The sequence below is a fragment of the Phasianus colchicus genome, chromosome 7 (genome assembly GCF_987193195.1).
Source record: "Phasianus colchicus chromosome 7, bPhaCol1.hap1.1, whole genome shotgun sequence".
In the NCBI taxonomy this organism is placed as follows: domain Eukaryota; kingdom Metazoa; phylum Chordata; class Aves; order Galliformes; family Phasianidae; genus Phasianus; species Phasianus colchicus.
In genome coordinates, this window is record NC_143442.1 from 15,531,397 (window position 1) to 15,543,967 (window position 12,571).

The 12,571-nt window shown below is 42.0% G+C and overlaps 1 protein-coding gene across 1 annotated transcript in view; it reads right to left on the reverse strand.

Annotated features, from left to right (window-relative positions):
- Positions 1 to 12,143, reverse strand: part of ITGB6 (integrin subunit beta 6) — a 45,846-nt gene extending 33,703 nt beyond the window's left edge. Inside the window, exons 1-2 of the mRNA XM_031599571.2 lie at positions 12,112 to 12,143; positions 10,502 to 10,738 (exon numbers count right to left, since the gene is read on the reverse strand). The gene's annotated coding sequence lies outside the window, so the exon portion shown is untranslated. The remainder of the gene's footprint in view (positions 1 to 10,501; positions 10,739 to 12,111) is intronic.
- Positions 12,144 to 12,571: the final 428 nt, after the last annotated feature.

Consider the following 12,571-nt stretch of genomic DNA (forward strand, 5'->3'; position numbering starts at 1 on the left):
GAATGGCTGCAGGTTGGGCAGGAAGGTTTCCCTGCAGCCCTGTGACTCAGGCCATGACTCATGCTTTGGTCTCCTTTCCGGCACAGTGCGCTGCTGCTACACAAGGGCAGAGTGAAGTCAGCAAGCCACCTCTTAGCAAACAGGGAGGAAGTAGGAGGGATTGTTCACCAACTGTGCAGCAAACAGCAGGCAGACAACCCAGGGTGTTTTCAATCTGTGTTTACCTTACCCACAGCTCTGACCCAGCTTGTTACAGCCTAGGCTGTGAGCAAACCTTTGTCCTCAGTTTTCTTTGCGTGATTTAACAGTCTGAAAGATTTGTTTGATTTTCAGATTTGAATAAATTCTCACTCAAACCCAAATAGTCAAACCTCCAAATTGCACCAGGGCTCAGATGGAACTGGTAGAAAACCATGTGGTTTCCAGATGGGACCTTCACCCAGTCCACAGCATTCAGAACACACCAGGAACTTCCACATGGCCCACTGAATCTGGTCTGAGCTTCTGCTTGATTTTCACAGTTGCATTGCACATCTATTTCTCTCTGTGTTTTAAAAAGCAATGCTGGTGGGACCCCAGAGCAACACTCAGTGCTGTGCTGGTGGCTGGGATGACCCTGAGCATCAGCTCCACAACATTTACCTTGACAGTAAGGGTGACAGAGCACTGGAACGGGCTGCCCAGAGAGATTGTGGAGTCTCCTTCTATGGAGATATTCAAGACCTGTCTGGACACCTACCTGTGCGACCTCCTGTAGAGTACCTGGGTTAGAGGGGGGTTGGACTCAATGATCTCTCAAGGTCCCTGCCAACCCCTGCAATTCTGTCAATCTGTGACTGTTAACTGTGCATGATGTCAAACCTCTGCACTTGAACTAGAGAGCTGTCTGCAGATTCCCTCTTTCAGATGTACACTGAAAGCAAACTGCCTCCTGTCCCTGTTACAAAGGCAGTCCTGAGACACGCAACTTCAACTGCATAGCAAGAAGTGTTAAGGGTGAGCGAGACAAGCTTGGTGACAATGCCCTGCTTTGGAAAAAGCCAGTAGGAATTAGTAACTATGATGTATTCAGATCTGACTCATCTAGATGTAAATTCAAGTTGGGATTCAATCACTGTTTAAATATACTTTTTTCCCCACTAGGATCTTACACAGAGAAAATGTATTTATATTATAACTTGTATACTTAGGGGTACAGAACGCCAGTGTTTTGCTGAAACACAGGGACTGAAAAACATTAATCCAGAGCAGCCAAAATAGATAAGCACGTTCAACTCAGCATTCAGACAGCTGCTACAAATGGAGAAAATGGATTGACTGAAATGAGCTGGATTTATGAAGCTTTCAAGGAGTTATTCTGAACTTTGGAAGCATGGTTTCTATTCACAGGCATTCAGAATTCAGCACTCTCCTCCTGCCTGAGGGCCCGGGCTCTTGGTGGTAAGAGATGGATTTGGGCTTTCGGGAGCTCTTTGTGCAGAGTGCTGCCATCTGATGGCTGCTCTGCTGCTCTGGAGCAGAGAAGGATTATCTGACAACCTGTGGGCATAAAGGTGGTCAGTACTAACTCCACTACTGCCCACGGGCAATATTTTGTCTCACTCTGTGTTTAAGAACTTTTGAAACAGTTATACCCTTTTTTAAACAATTTGGTCACTTATGTTATTATCTTAAGGTTATAAATTTTTTGCTAACATAATACTAAACACTTGAACAAAAACCACACCAGACCAAGAACATGTAAATAAAACAATCACTAGATAAAAATAAAATCAATTAACTCAATTTAAATTGCCCTGAGTAATACAAAAAGGGTAAGGCACAGCATGTTTCCCTAACAATGCTTTCCAGGAATTTCAAATGAATCAAAGAGAGGCTTGGGTTGGAAGGGAATGCAAGGATCATCAGATTCCAAAGCCCATGCCACAGACAGTGTTACCAACCACTAGATCAAGTACTGGATCAGATACAAATCCTATCAATAATATTTGATTGATACCTTCTTCTTACCTCAGGTATATATGACAACACTGCCTTTCTTTGGCCGAAAGTTTTACAAGATTGGAATGACTGTAATTTAAAACAATTACAAATTTTTCATTCTTAATATTTTTGCAGCATGCCAACACATCACAGGAGGCCATAGAGTCGCATTTAATTTATGAACCAATAGATTAACAGAAATCTCATAAAATACTGCTCTTATAGTAACATCATAAGACTGTTCAGACTGTCTGTCTCCCTGGCAGAGAGGCAAAGAGAAAGTGGCTCCACTCACCTTTATGCTATATGCAAGAAATCAGCGAATTCTGTATTATCCAGATTACAGGCAAGTGAGTTCTGCAATACCCTCACTCACATTGGTTTGTTCCTGTTACTCTCACTAGAAGACAGTTTCAGACTTCACTCTTCTCATGGATGGAGACCCTCTATACTCCAGCCAAGATTCACTAACTTCCAATTTATATCCATTTGTTTTAGTGACAACATTGTCTGGTAACTCAAATAACTTCTTGCCCTTCCTAGCATTTGCCCTGCCCTTCGTTCCCCTCCCCTGGATGTATTTATAGACAGCAATTGTATAGCTCTCATTCTTTGTTTTGTCCAGTGGTACTTCTGTGTTTCTTCTGATGTTCCTTCCGAATTATGGGGGCAGACTCTTCCAGGACTCCAGAAGGGCTCTGACCACTGCCTCCTACACTGGTGTCTGTACTTGCGTACTCCTTGCTAAGCCACCTACAACATATCTAAGGAGGATCATTTTTGCCACTTCCCTGGCTCCGTTGCAGCTCTCTGAACATCCTTCCATGACTGACCAAGACTTTATGCTCCTTCTCCCACCCCCTTGCTGAGCCACAGTTTGTAACAGAAACCATTTCCTTTTTATGTTAAATCCAATCCCACACCTCCAGCTCTCCAGTTCTCCCATTCCACCTGTGTAAAGGTATGGATGCTTTTGTTGTCTGAGCATGCCACTTTTAGCAGCAATGAAAGCATTAATAATTTCAGAGGTTAGCTGAAATCAGGATGCTTGAAATTCTGACTGTAACGTCTAGGTACCCCAACAACTCCCTTTTCAGAACAGATGGTATCCTACATACATATTCTCAGCCCTTATACATTTTATCAATCCTTGTTTCCATCCTATTCTACTCTGTTTTATCTAAATGTCTTTATTTATTCTTTTTTGCAGAATGTATATAAAATTTGCACATGGTTAATTAATGAATTTGTAGGTATGAGGTTGCCCCTTCTCTACTCTTCTCTCTCCTGTTTTAGCAGGTCTTTTAAGTAGAACTTGCTTCTATACTTGCAGTTTAATCTTCTGCTTCTTGCAGCATTTCAGGATGGGTTACGGACTTCATCCCACTCTGAGCCTATTCTGCTCTTTGGATTTAATTTTCAAGTTTGGAAATGTTAGCTATTACTTCTACAGATGCTTCCCATCTTGTTTCCATTTTTCTACATGATCTATGCCATTCTCTTCACAGAAAAGAAAAAAAGGAAAATAAAATAATTATTCATTTTTGGCAGTACCTACATTATTTTTGATCCCTACTCTATCCTTACCACATACCAGACCTCTTATTATCTTTTTGGTACATGAAAATTTTAATCTTCAAGTTCGGTTTACAGAAGGTAAGTTGTAGCATATACAATTGCACTTGTTTCCTGAGACAGTTGCTTCCCCTATAGCTTTCACTCTCTTTGCTGATTCCTACTACCTTTTACTGGGGATTTATTCATCCAGCAAAGTGTTAATATCTTTTGTTCTTTACTTACGGTAGGAAGTACAGATTTGTTACAATTCATATTTAATTTAAAGAAATCCTAATGCTCAGATTTGGAACTTCCATCCACGTGACATCACTAGCAGTTTCTCTAGTATCTCAAAATTTGTCCTTCTGAAGTACTGTATTTAACATGCCTATTTTTGTTTATTCTTTCAAATATTTTCAATTGAGTTGAGATAACTTTAGTGAGGCTATTTTCTACAACCAGCTGCTCTATGTCATCAGTACCTAACAAAGACCACCTAGAATAGCACCATACCCGTCCAGTGACTGCTCAGTGATGAAATCTGCCAGATATCACACCCTGGAATAACTGACTCTGCTGTTATCGGTAACATTTTCTTTATTTCTGTGCCGTTAAAGTTTTCCATAATGACACAATGCTTGGAAGCTGAAGTTTAGTCATCTCTGTTACAGATATGTGTAATCATTCTTCAGCAGTCCTTCAGAAGACCCTTATTGGCCATATTTCGCCTCAAAAGTTCAACAGCTTGCATCCTGCCCTCATAGTCTCTGCATTGTGTCCGAGTGATGCCTTTGTACCTCTGCTTTTGTTTTTATCTTACCTAATAGCCTACACGTCAGTTTAAGAGCATACCAGTCATGGATTATTTATCTGCCATGTTTTGCTGTCCTTGAGAGATTCAGGATCATCCTGGGCCCTGCACTCCTAGCCTTCGTCTCCTTGCACACAGTTTCTGTATACAAATATCTCAGCTTGGCTTTTATAACATTGTGCTTTTTTTTATTTTAAATGTCATTGCTCACATTCCTTTTATTCCTGACATCCAGGACATTTGCCTCACGTTCTCACCCATGTTAATGCTTATTTTTCCTGCCCACGTTGCTCCCATCTGACATTTCTTTCTTCCCACACCATTTCCTGCTTTTCAGAGCCAGCCATGGAAATTACTTACAAGCGGCCCCCAAGCTTCTCTCCTATTTGCTTTGCTTCCAATCCTTTTATTATTATACACATATATAAAGGTATATTGTTTCCATGTATTATTTTGTAGTACTATTATATGATTCAATTATGTTACAGAATCACAGAATCATTTGAACTGGAAAGAACCTTAAAGGTCACCCAGCCCAATTCCTCGCAATAGGGATGTATTGCTATCAATTACAGCAATCCTAATTGCAGAAAAAGAATACCACATGCACAGATGGAGTTCAACTGCTTTCTGTGTAAAATCCTCCTTCCTCTCAAAAGAGAAATGCTTTACAATGCCCCCCATAACATCAATTCTTAAGACATCTGCTACTCTTTATTATCTCACATGCTTTAACACACCCTCTCTAGGAATGGAACTCTGTGGTGGATTTTCCTTCAGGACAAACCTACTCACATATCCCATTTTGTGTTCTTCTCAGTTCTCTCTCCTTTCCCCTTCATACTACAGCGTGAGGTGATGTAAAGGTTGTTTCATTCCAGAAATGACGGTGTTGCCACAGAGGCCAACATGGCTGTTGTTTTATAAGTGAAAACAAACAAAACAGCCTGCATGCACGCACACACTGATTGGAATAACGTTATTTTAGTTCAAAATTACATCATAGTAGCTCTAATGACTTCATGTTTATGGGGCAGTTTTAAAACAGCTTCAGATAAGAGAAAAATATTTTTGAATGAAAGAGACAGAGTGAAAACTTTAACACACTTCTGAACTTGAGTAATGTCAAGGGTTTAACTGTTGGTAAGAAGTCTCATCAATTCTCCTGGAGGGCTTTTAGTCATTTGAAGTTATCCATTACCTGAAACTATGCGAACAAAAACATTCAAAGCCAGCCTACAAGACATTGTTGTGTTAGGGAAGGAATGCAGACACTGAGTCATGGCTGCAAGTAATTCATTATACAGCAGTCAGTTATGATGCGATTTTTTCCAGCTTTACTCTTTCTTTTGATTTCCCATATGTCACTGACCTGGTGAAGGACCAGGACCTCTTTAAGTCAGCACCGTGCCCACTCCCAACCACGTGAGGCACTGGGGAGTCTACCTCAGGGTCATTTTGTGAAGCATGTTAATCAACCTGACAATTACCATGTGAGATATGAGAGAAAGAAATGAAAATCTGCATGGATTGCAAAATGTTTCAGAAACATTACTGACAAAACCTGACAGTCGATTATGCAATTTCTTCCAGAGGAGAAATCTTCCAGCATTTATTCATGAAGAGTGAAAGCTTTAGAAATGACTACACTGGTAGCGTTAGCATCTGAAGAACTGGTTCAGAACGAATTCAAGAGCAGTTTGCACTCCTGACTAACAAGACTGATGCCTGTACAAAGGGTGCTGAATGCAATTTGGAAAAGGCATCTGAATGCCTTTTTAAATTGCGGATCAGTCACTGTGCTCAGTAACATTCAAGAAGAACTGGAGAGACCAAGGAAGAACTCCAGCAGCTTAAACTCTGACTGAGCCCAGAGAATGTGCTGAGCCATCTGTGTGCTACTGGCAAAACTGCAGGGAGCAGGGAATGCAGCTCTTGGGCTCATGCTCAGGGGGAACCCCTTTTTCTGTGCTTTCTATAGACACAGTCAATAGGAAAGAGACTTCAAAAGTCAGACACAGCTGTTTCCTGTTACACAGGACAAACCTGGGCAAGAAAATTAATTATACAACTTAGCCACTGTTAATTTTATGTCTCAATTAATTTGGTGAAATTCAAAGTTATAGCTATTCCAATCTTGTTCTCTAGCGCGTCACCTTTCTTGCACACAAGAAAACCACAAATCCCACTTCTGTCTGTTTCATGTTAAGCTGAAGAAAAAAAAAAATGGGACAGAAGATGACCTACAAGCCAAAAACCTGTTAATAATTTCAAGCAAGATTATACAATGAATAGCCAGCAGCAGAGCAAGTGTGCTAGGAACAGCTTGCGGAAAGTACGGGTTTCTTGTCCCTGTGATGCCATCATTTTCTCTCTCATTTTTAAAAAGTTAATCAATATTTATGATTAAAAACCTACAGAAAAGCAAGGTCACTGCAGTTTTTTATTCAAACTACAACAATTGAGTTTGTAGAACCTGTTGCTCACTCTTCTTGATACCCATGTAACACCACATCGTTGGTAAAGCACTTATGTTCACAAGGTCTTCTTCAACTTCAGTTTGCCCACATGAAGTAACAAAAACTATTTTTTCCTTCATTCTCAACTCACTATGTAAATTCTCTTGTGTTACTGATCTATTCTTACCATTCTTGCTGTGGTATTTTTCTCTTCTTTGCTTCTTTCAGTTTTATTTGTTATGCTTAAATGTTAAGAAACAACAGTCTGATTTAGCTAGTGCTTCTGAATTTACATATTAATTAATCTTTCAAGACCTGACCTTTGGCTTACATTCTTCATAGCAGATTATTTTATTCATGATCCTGGTACTGTGCTCATTCTACCACTGTAGAGATGAGGATTGCTCAGGGCAAACTGCCCCCATCTTGCATCCCAAATCAGCCCAGGCCCAGATGAAGTACCACGAGCTCCCATCTAAGTAGCCTGTGGCTAAGAACCTTTCAGCTTGTGGTTTCTATTAATACCCTGAATAACAGTACAGGCATCAGAGAGCCCTCATTTCTACAAGAGCAACAGGTAAATGCTGCCAGAACACAACAGTTCAGCATTTGGAACAGGGGATTTCCAAGTCCAAGCCTGAGTGTCTGAGCAGAGAACAGCCAAGCACAAGGGAAGCACATGCAGAAGCCAGGAAGTGGTCAGAGGGGAAGCAAAGCTTGCTGGAGCTGATTATAAACAGCCAGCCGAGGTGTTGGCAGTAGTTTTATCATCCATTGCTACTGAATCAGAGGAATTGATGCAATTATGACATTGCGGGACTGAAGAGGGCAGGAAACACCCCCGGTGCTGCTAAGGATTGCTGCTACAAGTAGCTTTCTTGCCCTAGGGGAGAGGGTGGACAGCAGCAGCTGCACTCACTCCTACACTTTAGATGGTTCTGCTAAGGTAAAAGCTTTTCCTTAGGAAAAATCAGGGAAAAAAACCCATTGTTTTATTAAGAAAAAGCAATGCCTGTATGGCCTTAATAAGACACCTCTGCAGAGGTAGCCAGGAGGCTCTATCACAGCAATACTGTTCCTGGACGCTCTGGCAGGGGCTCATGCAGGAGCAGCTTGTGCTAAAGGAAACCCCACTATGTTCAAGCTCTACCTCCCAGCTGACAAGCTTGCAGATGGCTGAGCACTGCCTTGTCACAGCCTTCAGGCAGTTGGTGTCAACAAGGGAAACAAGCCCTAAAGGAAAACTCTGTCCTCAGGTTTACCCCTCAGTATTTCTGAGAAAGGGATGAGAACCACTGTGAGAGAAATGCTGCTCTGTTTCCACAGGTCTGCTGAACTCCCTGCAGCTGCTCTGCTTGGTGCTGGAAGAAAGTGCTTAAAAACACATCAGGAATAATCTGATGCACTAATTTGCAGGATTTTTTAATATACACGATACCAGAGAGCAACTCAGACAGGAATTCTGGATGCTGTTGAGATGCTGACCATGTCTGATTTATGAGACATCCTATCCTCCTTATCTTTCAAAACAAAATGCTGTAAACAACAGTACAGGCATCTTTTGAGATTCCCCAAAGCCCTTAGCAGACAGTGAGAATTCTTTAATTAAAGCTTTGACAGAGAAGTAGACCCGGACTACTGTGTCATTTTCCTCCCATGGCATGTTTCTACAAGCTGATGCAGAGTGCTGGGTCGATTAGATATATCAATATTATAAGGCACACCATGTGTCAGGCCAAACACATTAAAGGCTGATATTAAATTTTAACATAGGTCATGAATCACTCAAACTTATTCAGCCATCCAGAATTAATATGAAATGAGAAGTATGACTAACAAGTTTGGTGAGCTTCTGTTAATGTTGTTTTGGTTTTATATAAGCAGGAGGATGAGGAGCATGAATAAAGGTTCAGATTAGACCAAACTGACTCTGCTCATGTAGGAACAGTGCAGACATTTAGATCACAGTGAAAAGAAACTGACGGTTGCATTTTATTGGAGACCTCATCATAGCTCTATGAGAACTAAGTCTGACAATTTGATATAGGAAGAGTCTGTTAAGAACATGAAGTTTGTATTAAAAGAAAAATTGAATGTAAAAATGCTGTTTAAACAAAGAATAGGTAATGTTCTAATAGTGTGCTACTTTACCAAGTCCCTCTCTTTTTGACCACTTACTGGCTTCCTTAGCTAGATTTTCTTATGGAGTGTCCAACTGTAAAATCATTTTGATTAAGATCTCAACTACACCATTCAGTCATGAAAACTGAAAGCAGTGACACTCTGCTTGCCTTCACTGACACTAATCAAAGACCCTACAAAATGTAATATGTATCAACAAGGCCTTATATTTCTGTACTTTGGACAATATCTTATCATGAATCATGGTTATTTCTCTCCTTTGTCTTTATATCTACTGGTTATATTTCCTTCATAGCTCACCTCTGTCTAGACCAATACAATTCCTTACAAAAACAAACTTAATCATTACCAGACATGCAAGTTCAGCTGGGCAAATATGTGACGTTCTCTAACATTTCTCATCAGATCAAGAGTTTCCCTTTCTATTTCCGTAGGATGGAAATATTCTGTTCTTATAAACAAAAAGCTTGATTTCCTCCTTATTGTAGGATATATAAGGAAGCAGCATCTCATGGTGACGGTCCCTCTCCCTGCACATTTTTGCTAAGTTTGTGGCACTTCAAAACTTACAGCTGGCACTGAGGACAGCATAGAAGCATTCATAGAGCTCTACAGCTGTGCCAGAATCAAGAACTTTCAGGGCATCCTGTACTGCCAAAGCTCTACAGTGACAGGCCATTGTTTAGAAATGGCACAATTGTTAGAGATGGTGGCACAGCAAAAGGAGCACTGGGAGCATCTCGACCAGAGACAAGTAACAGGTCTATTCATAGAAGTGCTTTTCCCCAGGGAATGGAGGCTCACGAGTGACTTCATTAACTGCTGACAGCAGACAGACTGCACTGTGCTGGGAATGAAAGGGAAATAGTCATCAGATGGCCCCAGCCACAGCTGAGGAAAGGCACAGAAGAGATAACTGGCAAGTGTGGTGCTTTCCCCCCTATCCGGAAAAAGTTAGTCACATCCCTAAATTTACTGCTCTATTTCTTTCCTTTTGCCAGAGCAATCTTTTTGTGTACACACTCACTGTTTGCACAAAGGGTGCTTCTGCTGACTAAATGCGCTCTTGGAAACTTCCCAGGTTGCGGAAGGTGGGGTGTGAATTCCAGATGGGTTGTTAATAGTAAGGAAACCCTCCAAATATCTAGGCATTTATTACCTTTAATAGCCAAAGACACCCAGCAAGCCCTGTTATCCATCATTCAGTGCTGTGCTACATCTGACCTCTTCTGTGCTGTAAATCTTCCCTGTCTGCATGGCCGACAGGGAACCTGTGCTTTCTGCATCTCCAGTACATTTCTTCACAGAAGTAAGGTTGTACAGACCGGACCACCTCTATCCTTAGAGCCCCCCACTCTTTGAAAACTTAAAAGTATTCATCCCTTCCAAACCTACCCCGAGGGCACTGAGTATTTACCCGAAGGTTGTCATCATGTTGTACAGATCACACTGATGGCTAACAGCTGGAAGCCAAAACAAACCATTTTCTATACACAATCACCTCCTACTTTGTCCAAAACCAAAGATACAGAAAACAGTGTCAGCTTACCTCCCATCCCCTGGTACATTCGAGCATTTTTGGGTGCAGAACAGACCTGTCCAACACTGCAGTAGTTCTGCACAGCAGCTCAGATTCCAGCTGGATCACAGGGAGCTTCTCTTTCTGTGCATAGCAGTTCGTTACTCCTTGCCAGCCCTGCAGCTGAGGCTTCTTCTGGAAAGCATGCACTGTCCTATTACTCCTAACTTCGGTTTTCCCCGTGTGCTCTTCACACTCACTGGGTGCCTGAATTTCAGAGATCAATACTTGGATTACTGACCATCTTCTAGGATCCACATAGTGGAAAACATGTTATCTCGTCTAGAAAGTTTGAAGAAAAGTGGCCTAAAATGCCACCGGTCAAAAGACCTATTCTTTCAGAAGAGGCTCTGATAGTCCTTCATAACCAATGCAGCTATTTATAGGGATGGTGACAGTGCGTCTAACCCCACAGCACAATGAGCATGAGACAGTCCGCACAAGATGTGATGATAGAAGCCATTCATAAAATCAAAACTGGAATTCACATGCTGAATGTCAATAGTGATTTAAGCAGCCACTTTCTTGCCTCACTCCCGAGGGAAAAAATAAAAGTCTCATTGTCCCATTCACAATCTCTGTGTAATAATGAACCCATTAGCATAGTGAGCAATGTTAAAGCTATTCTGATTTTTAGAAGTTTTTTTTTTGTTCATGTAATCCTATTTTACTCTTGTCCTGAAAGTCAGTGCTTCTGTCTCCCAAACATTCTGTCTCCAGCCAGGTCACATGTGTTTTCTTAAAGTATTTATTTCCTATAAACCAGGCAGTAGGAGCAGGAACACCCCGGTGTGCATCTCATTTCCCTGGGCAGGGACAAAGAGACAGAGGAAACAGTGTAAAGAAAGGAAAAGCAAACAGAGGACAGGCAGGCTGAGGTCAGGATCTAGTCCAGACCCCAGTGCAAGCTCCAGAGCTCCACTACAAGCCTCAGCACGAGTTAGAGACCCCTCACCATCAGTGCTGTTGCATCTCTCCCCCTACTGCAATACATAAAGCTAAACCTGACCTCTGCCAGCCCCAAGCAGGACTTCAACAGCCACCCCACATACCTGGGGCACAGCTGTTCTGGATTACACCCAAAGGTGGAAAGAAAAGAAGCCCTTTGCTGCAAGCTGTGGGGGCTCCTGGGGTTATTCTAGTAGTAGTGTGACCTATGCTTGCATCTACTCTTTAACTAGACATTTCTTTGGACCCGAGATGGCTTTTTGTTAAGTGCAGCCTGTGGTGTGGTGTGAGGGGTGTAGAAGGCCATCTCTAACAGCACCTGCTAAGGTGGTTCAGAGAGAAGGGAAAAGGCAAGTGAACAAGAGGCAGGAAAGCGTTAGGGAACTGGGCATAGACCCAAAGCAGTATCAAGTAACGTCAAAACAGAGTGCTAAGTTGCATTGTAAGAGAAAAGTCCATTATGACAGGCCGGAAAAAAGCAGTGGAGAGCAAATTTTACTAAGGAGAAGCAGTAACACTTGCCACCTGCAATGCTATAATGTGATGGAAAGTACAGAAGTAACAGTAGGATAGCAAAGACTTTTGCTGCAGCAAATGAAAAACAAAAGAAGAAAAAAAGAAAATCTACTTACCTTTGGAAGGCCTCATGTAAATAGGAACCTCCAGCAAAATACCCTCCTGTCTACTGCCAAGCCTTAAATGAGGTCTGGGAAGGGGTGGTTCCTAGCTGCATCCCTCCTGGTCACTCAACACATTGCATGCACCTGAGCTTCCCTGGGCTGGCCCTGCCTTCCCACCAGGTGCTCAATCACTGGTTCAGACCACGACTTAGCATTTCTGCTACACTACCTATGAACTTGCTTTCTATTAAGCTTGTTCTATTAAGGCTTTCTATTGATACATCCCTGGGGAGATAACAGGTGCCTGAATTTGTACATCAACAGTTGACTTGAAGGCCAGAAGCATCCAAAGACCATGGATGTGGAGGGACACAGCAAGAAACCCCACTGTGCTGTGGTGGGCACTTCCTGCCCACCCCTGACTGTCAGCAGCCTTCAGTCAGACACCATCAGTCGTGGCGTTGGCAAGGTA